The sequence below is a fragment of the Arachis ipaensis genome, chromosome B9 (assembly GCF_059453495.1).
Source record: "Arachis ipaensis isolate K30076 ecotype BB chromosome B9, ASM5945349v1, whole genome shotgun sequence".
NCBI lineage: Eukaryota > Viridiplantae > Streptophyta > Magnoliopsida > Fabales > Fabaceae > Arachis > Arachis ipaensis.
Window position 1 is genome coordinate 21,690,699 of NC_142444.1, and position 27,267 is coordinate 21,717,965.

The 27,267-nt window shown below is 31.0% G+C and overlaps 1 long non-coding RNA gene across 1 annotated transcript; it reads right to left on the reverse strand.

Moving 5' to 3' along the window:
- Nucleotides 1–4,308: 4,308 nt before the first annotated feature.
- Nucleotides 4,309–27,066, reverse strand: LOC148543987 (uncharacterized). Its single transcript, XR_015900195.1, has 3 exons — nucleotides 26,898–27,066; nucleotides 5,317–5,792; nucleotides 4,309–4,599 (listed from the first exon to the last, which is right to left on the reverse strand). It is a non-coding gene; the product is annotated as an uncharacterized LOC148543987 (long non-coding RNA).
- Between the last annotated feature and the right edge of the window lie 201 nt (nucleotides 27,067–27,267).

Genomic DNA, 27,267 nt, shown 5'->3' on the forward strand with positions numbered 1-27,267 from the left:
AGGTTTCAGAGGTATTTATTTTTCTGGATTAATACTTCTTACTAACTATTTTAATCATGCAAGATCCAATTCATGGCAAACCCTAATTGACTAAACCCTAATTCCTTAGTAATTTAGTCTCCTCTAACCTAATCAACCGCCAATTCCTTAGCCACTTAATGTAGATTAAAGGGTTAAGTCCAATTCTAGTTTATTATCACAAAATCCTTAATTACCCATATAAGTGGATTATATGTAATGTATCCCGTTAAGTCCAGGTAATTTGTGATTTAGGAGGAATTGCTTTCAAGTTATTATTCAAGTGAGTTAACTTTTCCAAGACAACAAGAATTCGTATAGAACAAAAGTTATTTTTCAATACACTAAAATTCATAAGATGAATAACAAAAGTAATCCTTGAATTTAAATCAAAACAATAATTAAAATAGAGTGACAATAGTATTAATTCATAGAATAAACAGAGCTCCTAACCTTAACAATGGAGGTTTAGTTGCTCATGGCTCAGAGAAAAACTAGGGTTCCAAAAATGTGTCTAGTATAGAATGAGGTAGAAGAGAAGAGAGAGGGTCCGAAGGGCTAAATCCTTTCTCTTTTATATCTAACCTAATTTGATTTGAAAATAAAATAGAGTAATAAATACTAAAGTCCAAAAGATTGTGTTTGGGAATAAAAATAAATAAAACAAAATAAAATAAAATAAATATGACTCAAATCTAGCTAATGAAGCCCTTTCGTTAAAATTGGATCCGCGTTACTGGCGCTAAACGCCAGAGTCGGCGTTTAGCGCCCCTTGAGGCAGTAAGCTTCCAATCGTTGCTGTCTTCCTAGCGCTAAACACCAGGCTTGGTATTTAGCGTCCCACAAGGCAGTGAGCTTGCACACGTTACGAGACACTTGGCGCTAAACGCTCAGGTCTGTGTTTAGCGCCAGCTTGACAGAATGGCTGCACGTATTTCAAAGCGCTTGGGCTCTAAACGCCAGATTCAACGTTTAGCGCCAGCTTAACATAATCAAAATTCTTCTCTTTTCTTCTGTACAGACTCTATCAAACTACTCCAAACGTCTCCTGAAATAATCAAAACAATAGAACGACTCAAAGTAGCATCCAAATAGGCTTCAAACACTAAAATCTCAATAAAACTCAATAAATTCATATCTAAAATGAGAAGGAAACAAAGAAAAGATGCTCACGTATCAACATTCATCATATGCATCTATATGACATTGTTTGGGTGTGCATATTATTTTTGGTTTGCCTATGTGAATATTTATATTTAACTGTTAATTGCCATACTTGCTGTAATTGCTCTTGATTGTGCTTGAACCTCATTACTTGTGTTTGTGTCTGATTGGTTGGATTATGGTGAATTGGGTGTTGATTGAGTTGTTTGGGTCGTAGGCCATGATTGATTATGTGATGAGCCGGAGACCGTGATTGGTTTATGTTTGAGGTTTAGTAAAGTATGAAAAATCAAACTGGTTCAGCATAGACTTAATGAACCTATGCTTGGAACAGGTCGGTCATTCATACAGTTTAGGTAACTTCATTTATGTTTAAGGTCTAGTAAAGTATGAAAAATCAAACTAGTTCAGCAAAGACTTAATGAACCTATACTTGGAACAAGTTGGTCATTCACACAGCCTAGGTAACTTTTAAGATGTTTATAAAAAACATACGAGTTTTGGATTTTTGGATAACTAACTATTGGTTCTCAAAAAGGTTTAGACTTTGGATAATTAACTGTTGGTTTTCAAAAGATTCATAAGATGAACGATAATCTCTATGGTTGAAATCAATTCTTTTATTTATACGTATCCTCTTATGACAATTCCTAAACCCTCTACTGAGAACCTGCGAGGATAATGTTCTCACCCCCTACATATTTCTCTTTTCAGGACGGACGAGAAAGCTTATGAAGTTCCTGCTAAGTTCTTAGCTATGCTATTTCTGTTTGTATACATATGTTATAGATTCTCCTCGCCTTTATTATCATATTCTTGTAAGAGGGATAGGAGTCGTGATTGTATTGATATGTATGTATATAATATTTGTAATTTAGTTGTGTAAGAAGTTTTGTATGTATGTATATGCATGTTTGTTTTCAAGAAAAAGAATTTTTGGTTTTTCAAAGAAAACAGTGATATGGTATTGAGAGTTAAAGGCTCCTATTTTATTAATAAGTATATTTAAAGTCGTCGTAATACTCCTCGCTATTAGAGTGGCGTAGTCAGAAGCGTGACATTCTGGTAGTAAAGGTGTTATAGGTACTGAGGTAGATCAACCTCGGAGAAAAACGGTTAGTGTCAAGAAAAGGAAAGCTGAGATGGAAGGTATAAAGTAGGATGTAATAGATCTTACAGGATGTGGGCAAGTGATAAAGAGCTCGCTTTGGAGGAGGTTGAATCTTTTACTTCGAATCAGAAAGAGCTGCATAATTTCAAAGGGACTGAGGATATGAGCTCATTATGGTGTGAGCATTATCCATTCGCTTTGCTGTCTAAGGAGCATGCCCAGTCTCCTGTTGACGTAAAATTTGTGAATGATGTTGGTGATGTGGTGTTGGATCAGTATCTACAGGTAACTTAGTGAATTGGATTATATTTGAATGATTGTAGGATGTATATGCTAATGTGTCTGTATTTATTGTATAGGTGATAGGGGCTCGACTTATGTGTCGGACCCATGAATTGAAACATAGGAATGCTTCAGTGGATATGGAGGAGCTGAACAAGCTTGTGCAAGATAAAGTTGAAAAGGAAAAAGAGTTGTAGAATGCTTGCAAGGAGCTTGTTTTGAAGGATGAGCAGCTGAAGAAAATGAAAGATAAAGTCGGACTGTTGGAAGGAAAAGAGGTGTTGTTTGAAACAAAGAAAATTGAACTGGAAGGTAGGATTGCTGAACTGTGCTTAAAAAGGAAAACAATGGAGAAAAGTAAAGGGACTTATGGTCTTGAAATGTTTGCTGAAGAATTTGAAAGAGCTTCTGATCAAGCCAAGTTTATAGCATCCACATTTGATTTCGCTATGGTGGACCCATGCAAGGTTGTTCTTAATAGAAAACTTATTGATGATGATGAGGATGTGGAGCAGGAAGGTGAGGATGATAATATGGCTGCCCCTTAATGATTTGCTTGTTGTAGGGGTTAGATTTGTTTTGTTTCAATGACGTCTATAATTTAATATTTTTGTGTTGTTGAACTTTTTAAAGTGGATTTATTTTTGTTAGTAACTGTTTGTGCTTATGATAAACTAGTATCCAACTTTGTTGGGTGAACTCGTTTGCTTTATATATGCTATACTTTTGCTTTGATATGTCTATGGATTCATTGTACGAGTATTATAAGATTGATAGAAGTAGCATGATTTATTCTACACATCTGTTGATGTTTCGGAATAGTTTGATAAAAGAATTATTTTTGGCTTGCAAGGAGTAGAAATATTGATGAGGAATATAGAGAAGCAAACGTTGACTAGGTTTAGCGAATATCTATAGACAATTATAGAAATTGCAAAGGATTGACGTGTGTGGTTTTTGGAATTATAAAATTGAATAAGTATGACTAGTAGTTATTGATGAGAATCATTGTTGATAGGTCAAATAGGTAGTGTAGGTTGCTGCCATGTTTGGCAAATTGGTGTACCGACATAATAGGTTGGTTTGGGATTGAGTATAGCGTAGATGATGCCGATATGCATGAGATTTGTAACGACTTATAGATCGGTTTGTTTGAAATGATCCTGACTCATAATTGTCGGGTTGTTTGGAATGATTCCATGTTATAGATGTCGGTGTGTTTGAAATGATAGATAGCTTAGTAGCTAGTGCGTTTGAAAATCGAAGTATAACTCGATTTTGATTAGTTGATTAAGCCGCTTGTTGCGGTTTGAATATTATTATTAATCGATCACTGAATCAGTAGTCGTTTTTTAGATATTTTGTTTGGATTGTTGGAATATTTGTTTGCGAATAATATCTTAAATTTCTTATCAGATAATAAATGAGTAAAAGTTGCGATTTGCTTAAAAGCCGAATTATAATTCAGTAAGGCGAACTTAATTTGAATAATGGATTTAGATAACCCTTTAGATAAGTCTGAGCGGTTGACTCGGTGCCAATGAATTTATAATTTGGTTTTGAAATTTGACTATCCGAATTGTAAGTTTGTTTTGGGTATGGAAAGAATTTGTGATATATAACTTGATAACGTGAGCGCTTTATGGGGGAGTATATCTCCATCGAAGATTTGTATATGATTCTGAAGATTTGTGGCAGAGCGGTTTTTGTTATCATGTGTGAGATGACTCATAGATCAATTAGGAATAATGATAGATGAGAATGATAGGAAAAATTGAAAGTAAAAGAATAAAGATATTTCATTAATGAAGAAATAACACATCATTGGATTGTCATCTTATAAGCTAAGTTGTGATGCACCTGTTAGGCTAGTCTTTGTATATTGATTTTGGTGTCTAGCGGTTGTTAGAAAGTGCGAATTGTCTGAGTTATAACCTGCATGGCGGTACTGTTGCTGGGGTTGTTTTGGTGAGATGATTTATAGCACTGTCTGACTTTCTTTTGATCGGCGTGATTGTATTATCCTGTATACAAAACTTTGAGCAAAAATGTATGATAGAAAAAATAGTACCAAATATACTTAGAGAAGGTTAATCGAAATTGAAATACACATTGATTATACACAACGAAATATAGCGTGTTCAAGGTTGGTATATGAAATGGTAAGATACATTAAGGTAAAATGATTCAAGTATATAGGTTAGTGTATACCATATAATAGGCCATGTCGTATTGAAGATTAAAATAAAAGAATTATATAAGCAGGTTAGGTTATGCTTACGAATTGTTTTACCGTAGTGTAGGACTTGTCAATTTGATATGTTGAGGTTATTTGCCTCTCAATTGTCTTTCAAGTTAATTTTGGATTTTTTATTTTTTATTGTAGACTCATATTTTGAATTTATCGATTAAAACTAAAACCGAATCCCCTTATCCTAGGAACAAAATAATTGAAGAAAATGAAAAAACAACTTGAATAAAATAGCTTGGATTAAATACTGAGTAATCAAAGCGTGGTTTGAAAGCAAAATAATAATTATAGCAAGGGCAATGTAGACAAGAATGTGAAAAATTCGTTATAAGTTGGCTTAGATTCATATATGATTCAACTCTTGGTTATATATATCAGAAATATTAAAATCAATTTATTTGATCAAATACTTGCATAATTGTGTTAATTCAGAATTTCTAATAAAAATATGGAACTGAAAAATACTTTATATGTAGTTAAAATTGCGTACCATTAAATAATATTACTAGAGCATTTGGCAAAATTTGTTTCCTCTGTTGATGGGTTTGGAGTGACTATTACCAGGGTCATTATTTTTGAGGTGTGGTCATCACCGCTGTCACCATTACCAGAACTTCTCTGGTCCTCCTTATCACCTTGTTTGTTTTGGTTCAAAAGCTCGGTTAACCTTCGAAACTCTGCCTTCAATGATTCCTTGATCACTAATAGTTCGACTATAGTAGGGAGTTGAGGAGGTGAATTGTTTTGCTTTTTTGTCATTGATTAAACTTGTAAAAGAGGGAGGTAATCGGACAGAAAAAATGATAGTGGGGGTTAAATAAACTTAGCCCCACAATAGACGCCAAATGTTCCTGCGTAATAAGTCGGGCTTGATTTATAACTCGTCCTGTTCAAGGTTTGAGCTTGCCTTCGCTTGAAGTGGAAGAGGTATATGTTGGCTTCAAGAGAAACGGTGGCGGCAGACACCTACAAAAGCACTCCAACGCTTAAGTTAGTAAGTGTAGAAGATGAGTATAATGTTACTCAAAATGAGTAGTGTACCTTTTATATAGTTAGGGTTTGGTATTTATAGAATATTACTTCTTGAAAGAGGTTGAGCTTTTTTGTTGATTTTTTTGTCATCATTTGAGTTTGTTTTTTAGTAGGTTGTTATCAACAAGATTCTCTCTAAGTGAAGATAAGTCATGTTTGATATTGAATTTAGATTTCGATTTATAAATATAATTGGACCGAGTTATAACTATCAGATCACTATTAAATTTATAATTTTTATCATATATAAATTTTATAATCTTTATTTAAGTGTAATTTATCATGAAAAAACTATAAATTTTATAGGAAGAGGCCAAATAAAAACAAAATATAATCTATAAAATTAAATTTTAGATCATTAATTATATTTTATTTTATATAAAAGTTAAGGCTAAAAAATATAATCATTAATTACATTTTATTTTATATAAAAGTTAAGACTAAAAAATATACTTTAAAAATTTTAGTATTTTAAAATGTGTTTGACAATATTTGATGGAACTAAAATCATTAATAATCATATTATATGTTGCTCAATATGTTATTTAATTAATAGGTTGTTCAATAATATTTTGAATATTATTTATTGAATTTGAAATAAAAGAATTAGAACTTATTAGTTCTTTGGATATTCTCTTTTTTTGTCTTAAAAAATGAGTCCATCATTTTTAGTGTTTGATGTTACTCTTAACCTAATCGTAGGAAAATATTTGTGTGTGTACATATATATTAACTTCAAAAAATAATTGTAAAAACATTTAAATAAAAAATAACAGGACAATTATGCAGGAAACATATAAATACAAAACATAAATAAAAAAAAATTAAGTCTCAATTAGAATATTAAACCAATATTTTTACTATTATTTATGCCTTAAATTTTTTATTTATGTTATTTTCAAATTATATACACTAGTACTATAGACCAAAATTACCATACCAATTCATGTGAATTCCTATAATATAATACATTACAAAGGAATTTCATAACATACTACACAGTACACACTAACACACATATACATATATACATATTAAAAATTTTGAGAGACTATGACCATATTAGGCTCTCTTAGTTCTACCACGACCGAGTGATTAAACTCTTTGTTTTTCATTTTACTAACTTTTTCATTTTACAAGAGTTTAATCCTTTAAATAAATGCAATTTATATTTTTTTTTTGCTAAGTATATAATATAAAATAATAATAACTATATGCTAATTAAATTATTAGTAACTTGAAATTATGAGAGCTTCTCTCGGCTAGCCCAAGGCTCGTATAAATTTGGAGGTTATGAATTAACATATCTTTTCTATTGATTCGCAAACATTATTATGACTTATGAGAGGCAAGCTATGAAGTATGGATACTTCGTTGAGTTGTTGTGTCTGTGTGTCGAACACATTTTAGACACGACATTTATCGACACTCGTCTGATATGCGTGTCTGTTGTGTCCAACCGTGTCTTAATAAAAAAGAAAAAATTCTTCTCCGGACATGTCTGAACACACCTAAATACCATCACGTGTCAGCGTATCCAATCTTATTCTTAACATATATTCTTAAAATAAATTTAGATATAGTATATATTATTATTTATTAAAATAAAAAATATTTTAAATACTTGATATAATTAAAATAAGACATTAAAAATAATTAAAAAAATTTATTTATATTTTAATATCAATAAAATATCAAAATATCATTACGATTTATCTAAAAAATACTTTATATTTTATATGTATGCGTGTCCCCGTGTCATGTAAAATTTAAAAATTCGTGTGGCGGCGTGTCCCGTGTCGTGTCGTATCCCGTGTCCGTGTCAGTGTTCGTGCATCATAGAAAACGAGAGCTAAACTTAATGCTTAAAAATAAAACAAAACAAAAAAAATACAGAAATATTGTGTGTGACCTTTTTTTTAATTACTTTTTATAAATTATAATAAACAGATCAGAAATACAGTCTCATCTTCCTTCACTTCTTTGATTTTCCCTTTTCTTGAACATCACTTTTAACTCCTCACCTCATCACAGCTACTTTGAACAAAATGGCAGGGAGATCTTGTGCACTCACTCATCAACCACTAAATACGCAAGTATTTTATTTATTGTTTATTATTATTGATAGTTAGTTATTGTTATTATTTAATTTTTTTAAGCTGAAAGTAGTAAAAAATCAGTTTATAATTTATTAATATTATTTTATTGTTGATTAGTACAAAATAGAATAGTTGTTAGTTGATTAGGACTAGTTAAAGAATATGATTTATTGTTGTAGCTGTAGTAATAGTACCAGTCTTAGTGTTAGTTAAGTGTTGTTAGTATATATTATTAAGGGTAAAGTATATTTTTTGTTTCTCAAGTTTGATAAAAGTTTTAAAAATATTTCTAAGTTTTATTTTGTTTTAATTTTGTCCCAAAAGTTTTCGAGTTGCATCAAATATACCTCTGACGGCTAATTTTTCAAAAAATTTAAGACCAATTCAACAACAATTTCATAAGAACAACCCTCAATACAAGCAAATCAAGCATAATTTTCATGCATTATTGTTAGATTGGTCTTAATTTTTTTTGAAAATTTAGCCGTCGAGGGTATATTTGATGCAAATCAAAAACTTTTGGGACAAAATTGAAACAAAATAAAACTTAGGGGTACTTTTGAAACTTTTGCCAAACTTTAGAAACAAAAAATATACTTTACCCTATTATTAATTAATTATTAGTACATTTTTTTAGTAAATTTAGTTTTATTTTAATTTTTTTTCAAAATCAGAATTATTTCTTTAATAGTTGTTAGTATATATTTTTTAGTGATTTAGCTTTTATCTTAAAACTTTATTAAAATATATTAGTTTTGATTATTATTAATGATTAGTATTTATTTTTTAGAATTTTTTTTATTTTATATAAAATGTTAGAAATTTCAATTATTATTAATTTATATTTTTAGTTATTTTAGTTTTATTTGAAATGTTTAACAGTAAAAATGAACTATTATTAATGGTTAGTACATATTTTTGGGTTTTGTCTTGTATTTTAATTATTTATTAAAAAACAAAATTAATATTAATTAATTTTATCATATATTTTTACTAATTTTAGTTTTATTTGAAATATTCATTAAAAAAATAAAAACAGAATTATTATTATTAATGTTTAGGATATATTTTTAGTAAATTATCTTTTATTTTAAATATTTAATTAAAAAATAACAGTATTATTAATTATTAGCATATGTTATTAACTAAGTTTAATTATTATTAATTATTATTATTAGCAATGATCATTGCATATTTTTAGTAATTTTAGTTGTTTTTGTATATTTATTATGAGAAACAAAATTATTATTAATTTTTAATATATGTTTTTAAATATTGATTATAAAAGATTAATCACTAGTAAATAGAATATAGTTATCTTTAATTGTTCGTATTTTTTTTTATTATAGAGTTTAGGAAAGGCAAAGATGGAAAAATGTGATATCATAAGTACAGAAAATTATATTATAAAATATCTATTGTCGTATCTCCTTATCATCCAATAATATTATTTTTTTATAAGATTAATTCTGATAAACCAATCACATTTTGTTCCGTATTATATATACACAATTAGCATAGATTGATTTTGATTCAATGCCTCTCTAAATTATATACTCTTTAATTAACTGTCGCAGTCAAAGTTTCTCTAGAGTAATTCTATTTCGACAACAAATTTATTATTTATGACAATGGTAAAAACCGCACCAATAACAACACAAAATAAATCTAAATACTATTCTAATAATAATAATAATAATAATAATAATAATAATAAGAGAAAATTTTACTCTCTTTCTTTGTGAGATGCTAAAATAACACTCTCCTCTCTTTTATTTTATAAATGTATATTCTCCTCTCTTCTAACTTTTAAAATACCTCCTCTTTAATCCATTTTAAATTTTTTGTGTTAACTAATATTAACTTTATCCATTTTTTAAGAAAAAATAAATTATTTTTTTAAAAAATACCCGTTAACAAAAATTTTATTTTTTATTATTAAATTTTACTTACCAAAATACTCTTTAATAAATTATTCATTTATTAATTAAATTATATTTTTTAAAAAATTTAATAATTATATTATTTTTTTCTAAAATATCCTTAATAATTTTTTAATTATTAAATTATAATTTTACCAAAATTTTTATTAAAATTTTTTTTATATTTTACTATTAATTTTTTTGATATCTATATATATTATTTTAACATTAAATAAAAAATTTTATTAAGATTATTTTTTAATATCAATATATATTAATTGTTATACATATTAATAGTAGTAAGATTTTTTTATTTAATATTAAAATAATATATATTGATATCGAAAAATTAATAATAAAATATAAAAATAATTGTTAACAAAAATTTTGGTAAAATCACAATTTAATAATTAAAAAATTATTGAAAGATAGGTATTTTAGAAAAAATAATTAATTATTAATTTTTTTAAAAGTATTTTGGTAAAAATACCATTTAGTCAATAAAAAATAATTTATTAAAGGGTATTTTGGTAAGCAAAATTTAATGATAAAAAATAAATTTTTTTTAATGGGTGTTTTTTTCTAAAAAATAATTTATTTTTTCTTAAAAAATAGATAAAGTTAATATTAGTTAACACAAAAAATTTAAAATGGATTAAAGATGAGATTTTTTAAAAGTTAAAAGGGAGATGAATATACATTTATAAAATAGAGAAAATGAAAGTGTCATTTTAGCATCTCGCAGAAGAAATGAATAAAATTTTCTCTAATAATAATAATAATAATAATAATAATAATAATAATAATAGTAGTAGTAGTAACAATACTAAAATAATAATTACAATAATAATAACAAAAAAATTACATGCATTAACATATTTAGAAAATTCTGGTGCAAGTATGATATCAAAATTCAAACTATGCATAAAAGATGATTTTGCTAGTACGTTTGAAACTTCTGTCATATCACCTTCGTTCCTTATACCATTTTTCTACATTTTTAATTAGACCAATAATTTGATCATTGTTTTTAAACTCTTCATCATTTTTAGTAGTATTATAACATGTTCAATTTACATTGGGCTCCGAAAAATTAATATTAACTAATTTTTTAAACTCAACATATAATTCGATAAGTGAGATTTGTGCTTTAGTTTAATGGTAGGTCAAAAACATTCCTTACAAATACTAGTTTCATGCATTAACCACATGTATTATTTGAAATTAAACGAAACCACCAAATACTAACACACACTACTTATACAAAATATTTGTCACTCTTTTTAACACTTAATAATTTACACTTTAAAAAAATATACTTTTAAGTCTTTTATATATTATTGAAAGAAAAATAATAATACTACAGATTCTCACATAAAAATTTATACTCTCATGTATGTATACGAGATAAAATTTAACCATTATAATATATTTTTAAATTAATATAATCCTCTGCACTCACTCAAATTTTTCGCTCTTATGACCTCCCTCAAAATGAAGAACAACTTCACTTCTACTCTTCTCAATGCGTTTCAGTACAATACTGTTACTCTTTTTATAGTTAGTGTTATGTTTTTCTATTTATACCAGCACAAAATATCACTGACCGTTTTACAAAATATCATTGACGTTTTGACTTTTTCTATCACATTAGTGACATTTTGACTAATTTTTATTTTAAAATTCGTTTAATTAACAAAATGGTAATGCCGTTTTCAGATTTTAAAATTTTTGAAAAACTATTTTTTATTCAAAACGGTACTAACGTTTTGTATTTTTAAAAAGTAAAATTTTTTTTATAACAGTGTAAAATTCACATGCAGAAAAAATAATGAAGAATATCACATTTTTTAACAATATCAAAAAATTGAACAAAAAATATTGGCCATTAAATTAACTATACAAAATATTTGTTAAAATAATAAATTATATATTAAAAATAAATTAAATAACACGTATATTTATATACTAATATATAATAACTTATTTAATAATAATTTTTTATGGATACATAATATTTTTTATTTTTTATTTTTATTTTTATATCATATTTAACTATTAAATTTCGAGTATTTATTGAAAAGAGATTTAGTAGAGATCATAATAATAGTTGAAAAAGTATGTTGTGATTAATGAAAATTTTATATATATTTTTTTAAAAAATTGTAGATATAATTTGATCTCATATATATAATATACATTTAAATGATTTTTTTTTGTAAATATAATATATGATAGAATTTAATAGTATTGTTTGATTTATGTAATTGACTCTATTTAATAGAATAAGGCTTTATTTTTATTTTTGTTATTGTTGTTGTTGTTATTATATATAACATACATTCAAAAAACATGTATATAACAAAATGAAAAGTTACCCTGGCGGTAGGGCTGGAAGTGAGCCGAGCTGAGCCGATCTAGACAAAGCTCAAGCTCGGCTCACAAAAATTGAGCTTGGCTCACGGCTCGACTCATTAACAATCGAGCCTATTTCTTAAGCTCAAGCTCGACTCACCAAAAGCTCACGAGCTGGCTCGAGCTCACGAGCTGGCTCAAATAATAGAAACATAAATATATAATCTATAATTCTATATCAATAAATTATAACTTATATATTTTAAAAAAATTTAAAAGATCAATTTTATATATTGTTATCTATCAATAAATTATAAATTTTTTATTTATGTCATACGTCAAAATTATATCTAAAAAATAATTAAATATAAAATTTTAAATAATTAAGATCATTAATATATATAATTATATATTACTATTTCATATATATATATATATAATATTAAAAGTATAGATTAAATGCATATAGGATATGTGTATTAATTAATTAAATAATATATATATAATCGAGTTAGCTCACGAGCTAATGAACTGAGCTTATCCAAGCTCAAGCTCGGCTCATTTAATTTATGAGCTCAATTCCAAGCTCAAGCTTGGCTCACTGGCTCCCGAGCTTAGCTTATCGATCTATTAACGAGTCGAGCTCGAGCTAGCTCATGAGTTGGCTTGACTTACTTCCAGCCCTACCTGGCGGTAAGCTTGGCTTTGATAACAGTGTATTTTAATATTCAAATGGCCCTTTTTCATGTATTATTGTATAATAGATCTATTTTATATACTATTAAGACATAAAATAATTATATATTTAAAAAATTCAATGTGAAGTTAAAATTTGGATAAAATAAGCTTTTGAAACATGCATTAAATATATTTTATGATTACACAATAATGTAGTTCATGAGAATGGAAATGAATCAATATATTAATTATCTAATGTTTAATTCAAACAAGATACAATATATTCAAATAAAATTAAATATGTTGGGAGATTTATTTTATGTGTTGAATACATATACAATTAAGCTTATTATGCAGCAATATATATATATATAAGAAATGGTAATTTAATCCTCTAATTTTCGGAGGGTACAAGAGTAATTGCATTTTCGTCTTTCTTGTGTGTTGCCTCTCCTCCTCTTTTATGTCTTCTTTATCACCCCTTTTTTTTTCTTTCTTTCTTTCTTTAACTTTAAAAATTAGATTTAGCTCATTTGTATCTTATTAAAGACATATTTTAAAAATATAATAATAAAATTTTTTAATATTTTTAATATATTTAATATATTAAAAATATAAAATATTTATTTTTTAACAAATTTTATAAAATATTTTTTATAATACTTTTAACATATGTTTTTAGGATACAAATTAATAAAATTCTAAAATTTTATAAAAAGAATAAAAAAAAAAGAAAAGTGTATAAGAGAGATAAGCTTTTGTATTTTTAAGATAAACTTAAAAAATTTAGAAAAAAAACAAAAAAGAAATTAAAATGAAACGGAATTTTTTCCATGATAAACACAAAAACTTTATTTTACAATAAACACAAAAGAATTTAATAATACTCATTGCCATAAAAAAATTTCGATATAACTACTTATTTCAGTGAGCAACTAAAATGTTACATGACCAATTTGTCTCTAATTTGCTGCTAAATTTAGCATGACCAAAATTTTTTGAGTCGCTAAAATTTAGTAGTCCAACGCGCTTGTAGCTTGTTTTGTTGTCTCAGAATCACATGCATAAATTGTTATTTGATTATGTTATGTGTACATTAAAATTAGTTGTAGCACCCCGTTAGATTTTTCTATGCTCTGTTAGAGTTTCACTGTGGCCTCTATGGTTTCGTTTTTTTTTTGCCCTTTCTTCGTCAATTTCTTTTCCATCCCCTTCTACTTTCTTCTCCTAATTTTTTTTTTGTATCTAATTCACTCCTACTTAGTTTTCTAATTTTCGTTCCCCTTCTAATTCATTCCTACGCTGGTTTTCTCTTCTAATTCACTCTATTTTCTAATTCACTTATCTTATATCTCTCTTTTTCTCTCTGAAATCATCAATTACCCACTCTGCCTTCTAATTTTCTCTACACCATGAGCAACAAATCAAAGACTCAAATTTTTCATATAATTGACAATGATCAGGAGGATGATTTGATCGTTTTAGCTAATGAAAATGTTTTTGAAGGAATTCAAGCCTGTACACGGAGTCTGTGTGAAAGGATCTTTTTAGATCAGATCTTTTCAATAGGTACTATTGAAGGAGCTTTCTATGCAATATAGAATAAATCAGAAGGATTTAGAGTAGTCGAAAAATTCAAGAACCAGTTTCAATTTTTCTTTGAGAATAACTCTGATGTGACTCAAATTGAGATGGGTTCCCCTTGGTTATTCAAGAGTTTTGTCCTTCACATTTGTAGATGAAAGCAGTCAGTAAACATGGAGGATAATCACATCTCTTCTTTTTCTGTATGGGCATAACTTTGGGGATTGCCCGAACAATACAAAACACTTGAGGTTGGCCGAAAATTAGATGGGAGACTTGGACAAATTGAAGATGTTGCTCTGTTTGAAGTGAGAGGCAAAGATACATGCATAGTGAAGGCTAAAGTGGAACTGAACGGTGATAAAAGAGTGAGACCCTAAAATTGCTTGATCCTAATAAGATGCTAGAAATTGGAGTTCGCTATGAACGTATAGGAGTGTTTTGTACTTATTGTGTGAAATTGGGGCATGAACCTAAGAACTGCCAATCTTTTATTGATGATTCTGCCCAAAATAATATCAAGGAAGATAGAGTTGGTGAATGGCTTAAAGCAGATCAGGTCGGAAGGCGTTTAACTGAAAAGAGAGCCTCCTTCAATCTTAATCAACCTCGGGATGGTTCTGTTCCAGCTAAACCGAAGAAGAAATCTCCACCTACTTGACTTTTTGATAGTTTCTCAAAATTGAATGTACAAGATGACTAGAAAAAACAGAATAATAAAAAAATTGCTGCCAATTCGAGTTCTAAAGCTGAAAATGAGGGTGAATCAGATAACACTGGTACGACTACTAGTACTAATTCTTCTTCTATTGCTTTATTGGAGATATCATATCCCTTGAATAATGTCCAACAGAATAACAGTGTCATGTCCAAGTTTAGAAAGGAGAATAAAAAATTAAACCTGAAACAACTTGCCAAAAAGTTCGTGATATGTTTCAAATGGAGGAGTGGAGGTAACGTTACTGAAGATATTTCAAAAAAGATTTGTCTCAATGATATTGTCTCTGATGCTATGACGATGGAGGGTGCCGACCTTCAAGTGGCACCCAACGGAATATGAAATCGCTCTCGTGGAATTGTCGGGGTTTAGGGAGACCCCTGACAATCCACAATCTTAAAGGGATTTGTAAATCCTACTCCCCCGAGGTTTGTTTTATCTGTGAAACAAAAAATCAATCTCGACAGTTGAAGAAAAACTAATGATTTATTGTAGATAGGATGGATTATCTGGGGGTTTGGCAATGGCATGGAGGAATGGTTGCACTATCCAAATTTTACAGCATAGTAGATTCTTCATTGTGGTATCAGTTTTGACAGCTGATTCTAATGATCCCTATGGTGTTCTAGGTGTTTATCTCAGTTCAAATGATCAACACAGAATGGCTCAGTTTGCTGAATTAACTTCAGTCACCCAACAGTTCTATGGTAAGGTTGTGTTAATGGGTGATTTTAATGCCATTTCTAATCAATTAGAGAAAGTAGGTGGGGGTGTTAAATCTCCCTCTTCTATTAAAACTTTTAATAGTTTTATTAATGATAATTCCCTGATTGATATTGGTATGGTTGGAAGACCATTCACTTGGTCGAATAGGCGGTATGGTGATGAATTAATACAGGAGAGACTGGACCGATTTCTAGTAGGAGTTGATTGGTAGTAACTCTATCCTAATGCATCGGTTCTTAGACTATCAGAATCAGGGTTGGATCATTCCTGTATTCTCTTAGACTCTAATCCAATAACTGAGAGATCTAAACGGTGATTCAAAAAATAAAGCGTTGTCAGCATAAGATTGCTAGATGGCAGCAAGAAAATAGATCTAATTCGAAGGTGGAGATTGATTCACTACAGTTTGAATTAGAGAAACTTCGTTTAGCAGGAATTCATGGAGGCGACATTATTTCAGAACTAGTGGACAAACTTGAGAAAGCATTGCAAAATGAGGAATCTTATAGGAAAGCCAAGTCTAGAATCAAATGGCTCAAATCTGGTGATCAGAATACAGCTTTCTTCTATCAGAAATTTAGAAATCGAACCCGAAGGAATAAAATTCGGCAACTAACTGGCAGTGATGGTGAAGTGGCTACTTCAAATGCTGGTATTGCTTCTGTGGCTGAATCTTATTTCAAAGACATCTTCTCCTCCACTTGTCATGAGAACCCTGAACTTTTGTTTACTGATTTTGAACCTAAGGTTATAGCTCACATGAACTGTAGGCTTCAAAGACTAGTGACTATGGAAGAAATGAAATGTGCAACATTTAGCATTCATCCACAAAGTGCTCCAGGAGATGATGATATAACTGAAAAAATTGGAGTCTTACCTTCTTGGGGATGGAGGAGCAGACTAGAAGGTCAAAATTTTGTTGAAAAAGGTCTTAACTAGGCTGTGGGTACTGAAGAAAATATTCGAACCTTTGAGGACCCTTGGCTGTTTCTTCCATATCCTTTAATGATTTCTGACATGCCAAATAGACATGTTATTTCTGAGTTGGTTCCAAGAGTTAAAAACTTAATTACTGAAAATAGGAATTGGAATCAGAATCTCATTCAAAAATTATTTTCCCAAGACGTTGCAGACAGAATTTTGTCAGTCAAAATTCAGCAGAGTAGGAACAAATTGTAATGGAATTTGAACAAATCCAAGTAATATGATACAGTTTCAGGTTACAGAATTAGCTATTTATTTCACCATCCGCCTCTGGAACTTTGTCCTAATTATATGCAGCAGAAAAGGACATGGATTGATCTATGGAAGTTGAACTTGCCTCACAAAATTAAGCTATTTATCTGGAAAGCTCTCCATGGTCGGCTTCCAGTGCTTGTTCAAATTCATCACCACATCCCATCTATATCGCCAATATGCCCCTACTGTCATGAAGCAACAGAAACAATCACTCATTGTTTGATCGATTGCTCTAGAATTAAAGAAGTATAGTCTCAGACTTATCTTCGTGACTGTCTTTCCCCTCAGAGCCCTAACAATTTTTGGACATGGTGGGCTGCATCAACATAGATGCTTAACCCGTTGAAGAATGCTGACCGTAATCCTTTATTGCTAGCCATCATTTGATGGAACTGCTAGAAAGCTTGCAACCAGTTAGTTTTTGAAGGTTCTACTTCAACGCCGTCTGCCATTTTAGAAAGCTCTGTCAAGTTGCTCTGTAAAATCCAAAGAACTCCCAGTTTTGATCGTCATCTCAATGAGGCAAACTCTTAGTTTTATTCAATTTGACTTATTATTCTTTCTTTTCTAAGATTTTTCTTCGTTTTTCGACCATGTACCATTGGATGAATACCTTCAGTGTATTGTTTTGGAGAATCTCCACCTTTTATTATGCTGTTCTGCTACATCTTTGTATTTCATTTTTCACTAATTAATAAAATACAACCTAATACCTTTGAAAAAAAAAGAAATATACATATACATCTATTATAATATATTATTAATTTTACAACAAAAAAATATGCCACATGTCACTCCCTTATTATAATTGAAATTAAATTTTTCCTCCAAAATTAAAGAGTTTTCCCTCCTCTCTCTCCCTTTCTCTATCTCTCTCATTCCTTCACCCACTCTATTTTTTTTATATATCATTATCAATGAATAATTACAAATTTGACCATCAAAATATGTAACATGATATTTTCTAATTATATTTAAATTAAATTAAAATTAAAATTAAAATATTAAAACTAAAATTAAAATATAACTATATTATATGTTATATATTACTAACTAATTTAATAACCAAAATATGTCACATGACACTCTCTTATTAAAATTGAGAGAAAATATTTTCCTCCAAAATTAATAAACTCCCCTCCTATATTCTCTTATCTACCTCTCTCCTTTTTTCTATTTCTCTCGGACAGCCATCAAAGCCCAATGTCTCACCGACTTTGTCGTAGAATACACAGGCGATCAGAGCGAGACCTCCACGACTTGGGAGCTCTATGTAGATGGATCCTCTATCAAGGTTGAAAGTGGAGCCGGTATAATATTGGTCAATGAAAAAGGTACTCAGATAAAGGTATCCTTGAAATTTGAGTTCCACGCTTCCAACAACCAGGCCGAATATGAAGCTTTGATCGCAGGGCTAAAACTTGCTAAAGAAGTCGGTGCTAACAAGGTAATAATCTTCAGTGACTCTCAAGTAGTAACTTCTCAAATTAATGGAGAGTACCAGGCAAAAGATCCCAACATTGAAAAGGTACTTAAAAAAAACGCTAGAGCATCTCAAGCAATTCCTGGAAACCGAGGTTAGGCACACTTGGGAGCTCAACAGCCGAGCTGATGCTCTCTCCAAGCTAGAAAGTACCAAGTCAGGAGGAAATAATAGAATCTTGATATAGAAAACTCTCTAGGAGCCCACAGTTATGAAGACAGACAGCAAATTAGATGTCCTACACGTCTCAGGTTTAAACCTGGGATGGATGACTCCTCTAGTCAAATATCTGAAATTCGACCTCCTTATTGAGGAACAAAAGGAAGCCCAAAAACTCAGAAGGGAAGCCCAGAACTATACTTGGGTGCGAAGTGTCCTTTACAGAAGGGGGATATCCACACCATTGCTAAAGTGCGTCCTAACCTCTAAGACGGAAGAAGTCTTGGAAGAAGTACATAATGAAATTTGTGGAAATCACCTCGGAGCGAGGTCCTTAGCCAGGAAGGTAATACGAGCTGGGTTTTTCTGGCCGACTTTGTAAAAGGATGCTACCGACTTCGTTAAAAAGTACCAACCTTGCCAAATGCATGCCAATTTCCACGTTGCTCTTCCCGAAGAGCTTATCACTGTGACCTCCCCCTGGCCCTTTGCGAAATAGGGATTAGACCTACTCGGACCTGTCTCCCAAGCTCCAGGACAGGTTAAATATCTGATTGTAGGAGTGGATTACTTCACTAAATGGATAGAGGCAGAACCACTGGCCACTATCATAGCACAGAGAAGTTGGAAATTCCTTTACAGGAATATAATTACTAGGTTCGGAGTCCCCCACTCTATCACCACAGATAATAGCACTCAATTCATAGATTCCACATTTAGAAATCTGGTGTCCAGCATGAAGATCAAACATCAATTCACATCAGTAGAGCATCCTCAAGCCAATGGACAAGCTGAAGCTGCCAATAAAGTTATATTGGTAGGACTAAAATAGAGGCTGCAAGATACAAAAGGAGCTTGGGCCGAAGAGCTCCCTCAAGTACTATGGGCTTATAGAACAACACCTCACTCTACGACTAGAGAAACACCCTTCCAACTTGCATAAGGAATAGAAGCCATGATCCCAATAGAGATCAATGAGCAGAGTCCAAGGGTGAGATTCTATGACGACGTTGACAACATCCAAGCCCAAAAAGAAGAGCTCGAGCTACTCCCAGAGGTTCGAGAACAAGCGCAAATAAGACAAGCAGCGCTAAAGTAAAGAATGGCAATAAGGTATAACCAAAAAGTCATTCAAAGAAGTTTCGCTACAAACGACTTAGTTCTCATTCGAAATGACATCGGAGTAAACAAGTCGGGAGAAGGGAAGTTCGCTGCAAACTGGAAAGGACCTTTCAAGATAACTGAAGTCTTGGGAAAGGGTTACTATGAAGTGTCTGACTTAAACGGAGCCAAGTTCCCAAGGTCGTGGCATGCTTGCAATTTGAAAAGATATTATAGCTAGAAGCGTACTCCGTTCTCTGATGTAGTCTTTTTTCTGACTTCATTATTTTTTTTCTGAGGAGGGTTTTCCTGAAGGGGTTTTAACGAGGAATCAAAGCAGGGGCTAGGGGCACAAAAATTATTCCCTTAGTAGCCAAAGTGTCTTTGTAAAGTTACATTTCATTAATGATAATACCTCTCTTTCTTAAAATTTCCATTATTATTACTACGATACACACTGACTTAAGCTCAAAAAGCACAAAAATCTGTTGCCCGACCTAGGTGGCCGACAAGATAAAGCGACGAGGTACAAGTCGATGTAAAGAGGTTATAAAAAGACGATCATAACAACTCGATCATGAAAAGGCAAATGGCTTACGAGTCGGAAAGCCCCCGAGCAGAGCAAAATGCATCGCAAAAATAACCTAAGTTATGAAAAAGATTCAAAGGAAAAACAAATTGAACATTTATGCCCAATTAATAGAAAACGGAAAGTCCTTGGAAGGTAGCTACATAAAAGTTTTCATAAAAAATTTGTGAAACAAAAAGTCCTTAGAAGCTATTTGGCCTAAAGGTTTGCAAAAGGCTTTCATAAAAGTCTTACAAAACTAAGGGATATTAAGAAGAAGCATTGCTCCCACCAAAAGGCTTTGCAAAATAGCAAAATATCTATCACACCAGCATTCACAAATATAAGAAACAACTACTTTGTTAAGAGTCCCATGAAAAGGACTAAACATCCAGAAAAAGCAGTTGTTAAAGATCCTTTTAAAAGGATCAAGAGTCAGAAAACATAAGTAAAAAATATTCAGAACATACATAAAAAATGTTCATAAAAAAGTTTCCACAGATCGGACCTTAACAGGAAATATTACTTAGGGCCTAAGAGAGGATTAGGGTCATCAACAGGAGAAGGGGTCAGGTCAACCACGAGAGTCGAAGGAGTCGGAGGAACCTCTTCGGTACTAGAAGTCGGAGCAACCTCGGGAAGAGCAGAAGAGCTTGGTAGTAATCCCTCGACTGATCCGACCTCATGAGAAGGAGATTCCTCCAGGCGTTGTCCGGCCGTCTTCAACTCGGAATCGGTAGGAGGGCGAGGAGGAAATACAATTTCACCATTAATGACAACTTTGTCAGGGTGAAGAGGTGACAGGTCCAAGTCGGGAGCTAAAACTCAGACTTGTTCCTTCAACACCTCGAACACTGCCTCAGTGCCTTCAGCAACAGATTCCTCCAAATCCTGGTACCCCTCCCTGAGCCGCTCTAGTTCTTCCCTCAGCTCTATTTTATCTGAAAATAAACGAACGTAGTTCTGCTCGGCCTTCTTCTTTAAGCCTTCAGCCATAGCACAAGAGGCCATCAGCTGCACAAGAGGCCATTAGCTGCCTCTCCCTCTCACGAGATTTGGAGAGCTCATCTTTCAGCCGGTCCCTCTCCTCCGTCAACCTTTTCTCATCCTCTCAGAACATAGCCAATTGGCCTTGAAGAGACTCCAAAAAATGCTGAGTAGCACCCAAAGGAGTCTTCTCCAATTTCTTGAGGAGAGAGGTACAAACCCCAGCAGTACGAATTACCCCGCCCCCCGAATCAAGACCTGAAGGTGAGTTCAGATGGAAGCATCATCCATAGCAATAGAGCTATGGGGAAGAATGTGCCTCTCACTGAACTTCACCCCGTCAAAGCTAGTGTCGCTAACATTAGAAACTCTAGCCTCCAAGGTCTTACGCTTTTTTGAAATAGGATCCGAGGAGGGAAGAATTGGAGGGGTAGGGACAAAAGGAGGAGGAGGGGTAGGAAGATTTACTGACTTGGCCAAACCAGAAGAGGTCGTCCCCGCATCCGACTTCTGTGGAGAAGGAGTAGCCGATGTCCCACCTTCCTGCAGCTGAGCAACTCAGGCTCGGGCGTTCCTCTTAGCCTCCTGCACTTTCTGGTACGCCTTAGAACTACCTTTCATCTTATCTGAAAAGAAAAATTAGAAAAGATTAGCATACAAGTTAGAAGAACAAATCGGAAGAAAAACAAAAGTACCTATAAAATCAAAAACAAAAGCTACCTAGCTCGGTCCGGACATAGCTCGAAGTTCCGAGAAGAAATTTTTTGGTGTCGAGGTTTGGAGCCCATCCCCAAGCCTCTCGAAAAAAGTCAACCACAGCTTCCTCTACTTCATTCAAATCTATCAAATTGTACTTCTCTACAGGGGTTGCCTTTGCCCGGTATAGTTGGAAGCGGGGCTCATTATTTTCATTTATAAAAAATGGGTGATGGCTTTCAACAGCTCGGACTTTAAAAAAGAAATTTTTGAAATCATGGAACGACTCGTCAAAAATGGAAAATACCTTCCGACCTTGAATAGCTCCAAAGGAGATCCACTGCTCTTTGTTTTGAGTACTAAAAGGTTTGGTCAAATGGGAAAGATAGAAAAAGCCTCTCAAAGAGATTGGAAAATTGAGTTCACGGCTAACAAGCTGGTAAATTTTGAGAAACCCCCAAGAATTGGGATGGAGCTGGGAAGGAGCCACCCTACAGTGAGACAACACCTCCATTTCAAAGGCAGAAAAAGGAAAAGTAACTCCTAGACGAGTAAACAAGCAGTCATACATGAAAATAAAGTGGGATTCCAACTCGGTCACCCTCCCATAGCAAACCCGATCCTCCGGGTCAGGGGCAATTATTTCGTATTTAGCTTCGTCCTGAATAGAATTACAGATTCTATGATGCTTACGAAGTTCTTCTACGAAAACACTATCAACAAAAGGGTTGGATACGAGAACAGAGGAATCTACCCATCGCAACAACTCTTCAGAAATCTGGGAAGACATTTTGGAAATAAAAGTTGAAAATATAAGAAGGAATACCTACATTGCATAAAGAAAAGAAACCATAAAAAATAAGTTTGAAACGAAGTAGTTCTCTTCAAATAAAGTAAAAGAACAGTCAACAACCACAAAAGAAACAATTTTTGTAAAGGAAAATCTCAAAGTTCTCTACTGTGAACAATGAAGGTTCAATTAAACCTACTCAGAATCTCCCTCTCAATCATTCAGTTCACTTAACAGAAACAAAGGAAATGCTGTAAAAGCCAAGAAAGGAAGAATATAGCGAGAAACTAACCTTTTTGGAGAAAAGGAAACTGTCAGCAGGAATGGGGCGAGCAAAACACCAAAGCACTAAGATGTGTGGATAAAAAAGAAAGCATGAGAGAATGTTCGAAGAGAAGACGAAAAAGAAGAAAGAGAAAGAGGGGGAAAGTATTTATAAGATACTAGGGGCACAATTGTAAAATAGTCCACTCATTGAAGAGGTGCGCCGTTACCAATGTAACCGCCCTCCACGTGTCGAAGTTGAAAAGCCAACGGACGCAACGGTTGGCAACCTGAGATCACATCGGTTTTCAATTCAAATCACAGCGGTTATACGACTTGAAAAGGAGCTGTCGATTTACGCATCTCCGACCTTATCTAATAATCGAATCCGACTCAGATAAAGAGATCGAACTCGAGTAGGGGCACTGTTCATACCCTGACCCAAAATATAAGCCAGACCCAATACAGTTAAAAGGCCCAATCCAGTAGGACGGCCTCGTCCACGTATCCGACCTCTTCTAAGAGGTCAGAACAGATTAAAATAGGCAGCTCACACTTAACTAAGTGAGTAACTGCCTCCCAAAATCTCTCACCCACTTCTAGAAGAGAGATCTCAACAACTCTAAGATAAAGGGACGGTTATCCACCATCAAAAGTGGAACTACTTCAGCGGTGGTTATTGGTTCTTCCCCTATAAATACACTGATACACTAAGGTAAATTGAAGTTCCATACATTTAAGCCTGCTAAGACCCTTCCTGACTTAAGCATCGGAGTATTTTGCAGGTTTCATCCCCCACCTTCCCACACATAAGTCGGACGACGGTCACAGAACGTGAGCAAAGTCGAAATCTGCTCCATTGAGGATTCGGGCCTCACATACAAGCTCAAAAGCAATCCAATTTTAGGTAACCCTCGGGACAATATATATTTTATAGGTTTAATTACTCTATTGGTTCCTATAGTTTTATCAAATTTGTAATTAAGTCTCTATACTTTTTTCTTTTCAATTGAGTCCTTACACTACTTTTAAGTTTGTAATTAGGTATTTTTTACGTCAAAGACGTTAAAATTAAATGAATATTTTTCTCAAAAAACATACCATCAAAGTTTTAATTAGGTTTTTAATTGTAGATATTTTTAATTTGCAAAAAAATATTTAGTTAACTCTAATATTTTTTACACTAGAAAAGACCTAATTAAAAATTAAAAGTAGTGTAAGAACTCAATTGAAAAAAAAAATATAGGAACCTAATTACAGTAAAACTATAGAGATCAATAGAGTAATTTTATATTTTAATATATATTATATTCTATATAAATAACTAATTTGTTAGTTAATTTTTGTTCTATATATAACATGGTTAATAATTAATACATACACTAATTTTATTTTATATATTGCAAACTAATTTTACCAATTACTGACTATATTTTTAATTTTGATGATCAGCTAGCTTTAATAGAATTATTGAGGGGTATCGTCAAATTATTTGATCAGCAATCATGGATACTCTTCTTCAGTTCTTTAATTTCCCCCTTAATTTGCAATCATTGGAAGTTGCATGAATTTGCTGATGAGATATATCATTGTTATTTTTTTTTCTCAACTGAGACCATATAGTTGTGTATATGGAATTGAATTTGGTGATAAAACAATACCAGTGTTGAATTTGATTTTAAACAATACCATTGTTAAATTTGAAAATTGTGAAGTTGAAAATGTTTTTTATTTCATCTTAAGCGTAAGAACTCGAGATATATAGCACCCCAATTATTTGGTCACTAAGATAATATTGAATAAAGATTTGGCTTAAGGTTCTATATTGGGATCCTTTACTACTGTGCTCTCATTTATTTTTAAGATGATGATAGGATAGAGATGAAAGGACAAAAAAAAAACTTAGTTTGAATTTGTAAAAATTATAATTTAGACAAAATTGGAAAATCAAAGATATGTTAAGAAGGATGCCTTCAGAACTAGATACCATGATCTATGAGTGCGACTATATTATATTATCATCATTGATTTAGATCCAAATGATATGATCGTCAATTTTTTTATGAATGCATAATTTTAATTCATAGATGCACTGTGGTGATCTTTATGTTGTTGGGTTGTTGTGTTACTACGAATTGGTTCATATATATAGTCTTAAAATTGCAAAGTTAAATTAAACAAAGAAACTTTATATTCAACTTATATATAAATTTTACCTTATTCATATTAAGTTTGGTTATTCAAAAACTGAATGATTATTACTATTCCTTCTTAAAAATCCAAAGTACAAAACAAACATAAGCAAGATGCAGAGATAATATAAATAAGGAAGAGGCAAAGAGTTTTAGTTATCATATAAAATTGGGACCAATACGAGAAACAGTTGTTTACCAAACAGCAGCCTAGCTAGATCTTATTGGGGCCTGAAATACGAATGAAAATTTCTTTTGGTGTTTTTTTTTTTTTTTCTTATCAGGAAGAAGAAGATGACTAAGGAGAAAAAAAAAAGCAAAAGTAAGAGCAATAAAAAAAAAAAAAAGAAGAAATGAGTCTGACGTTAGAGATATAATTATTTACATAATTTTTTTATTAATTAAAAATTAAAAAAAAAGTGATTTTATGATATAGTTTTAAAATTAGGTTCTGTTATCGAAAGGTACATTCAAATAAATTTAATAAAAAATTTTATTTAAAAAAATATATTAAAAATATAATTACTTATATGTTTTATTTTATCGACTTTAATTTTTAATAGGAGTGGTTTCAATGACAAGCCCGAGTACGGGAATCAGAGTACCCATTTGGTCGAGAAAATGAAGAATGTAAGAGAGAGGTGTCAGTGTATTTTTTTTTTAATTTTTGGAGATCTTTTTGGGATTTTTAGTTATTGAACAAATTTGGTATAGTAAAAAGAAAAAAATAAATCATGTAGAAGAATGTATTAATTAATGATTGAAATAAATGAAATATATATTGAGTTCTATTTAAGTGTGTACTGAATTGTGTTAATAAGGGTTTTCTTTAATAGCTAAGCTAAAAGGATTTTGATTTGGATAAAAAGAAAAATTTTTAGGATGTTAATGCATTAGGGAAATAACATTTTAATTTACCTTATTCATATAACAGATATTGATAAAACGGTATAAAAATTAAATATTAAAGACTATTAAAATTTATTAATAGATATTAATTTATTTTAGTTATTAATTTAATTTTTTTAATTTAATTTTTATAATTTAATAATCTAACAATATATTTTATTGTATATTTTGATATATTAATAATTAATTAATAATTAAAAATAATAAATTTTAATGACTCTTTAATATTTTTTATATAATATTTTACCAATACAAAAGAAAAAAGTATAAAATACTTAACAAAATATATTTTTTTAAAGAATAAATTATCATTTGTATCCATGAAAAATAGATGGACTGATAAATATACCTATATAAGAATAAAAAGACAATTATAACTATGGTTTTGTGTGCTAAAAATATTCAGATATTGGTTATACAATTGGTCTGTTAGAATATTTTTGGCACACAGAAATTATCTTTTGTAGTTACAATTGTCGTTTTATTTTTATATGAATACATTTATCGGTATTTATATTTTTTATGGGTATAAATGATAATTTTTTTTTTTTCAACAAAATAAAACTAACCTGTATTTCGTGAATAGATCTGATCTCATAACGCCCTGATAGTTTGATTTTGATGTGCATGGATTTTGATTTTCTATGTTATTTCGTCTCACAATAAAATTTTGACGTGACAGACAACAGTGACCCGTGCTAGTGTATCAAAAATCCCACCACAAGTTCCAGTCTATGACATGCAATATTTTAATCAACAAATACAAATACAAATCAACTTAATTATCTATATACAAATAATAATATCTACTAATTGGATAGACTACATGAATCAACAAGATCATTAAACTTTATCACTTATTATGTTTAAAATAAAATTATTTACATGTAAATAAATGAGCTTTTATATATATATATATATATTAAAAATATAATTATT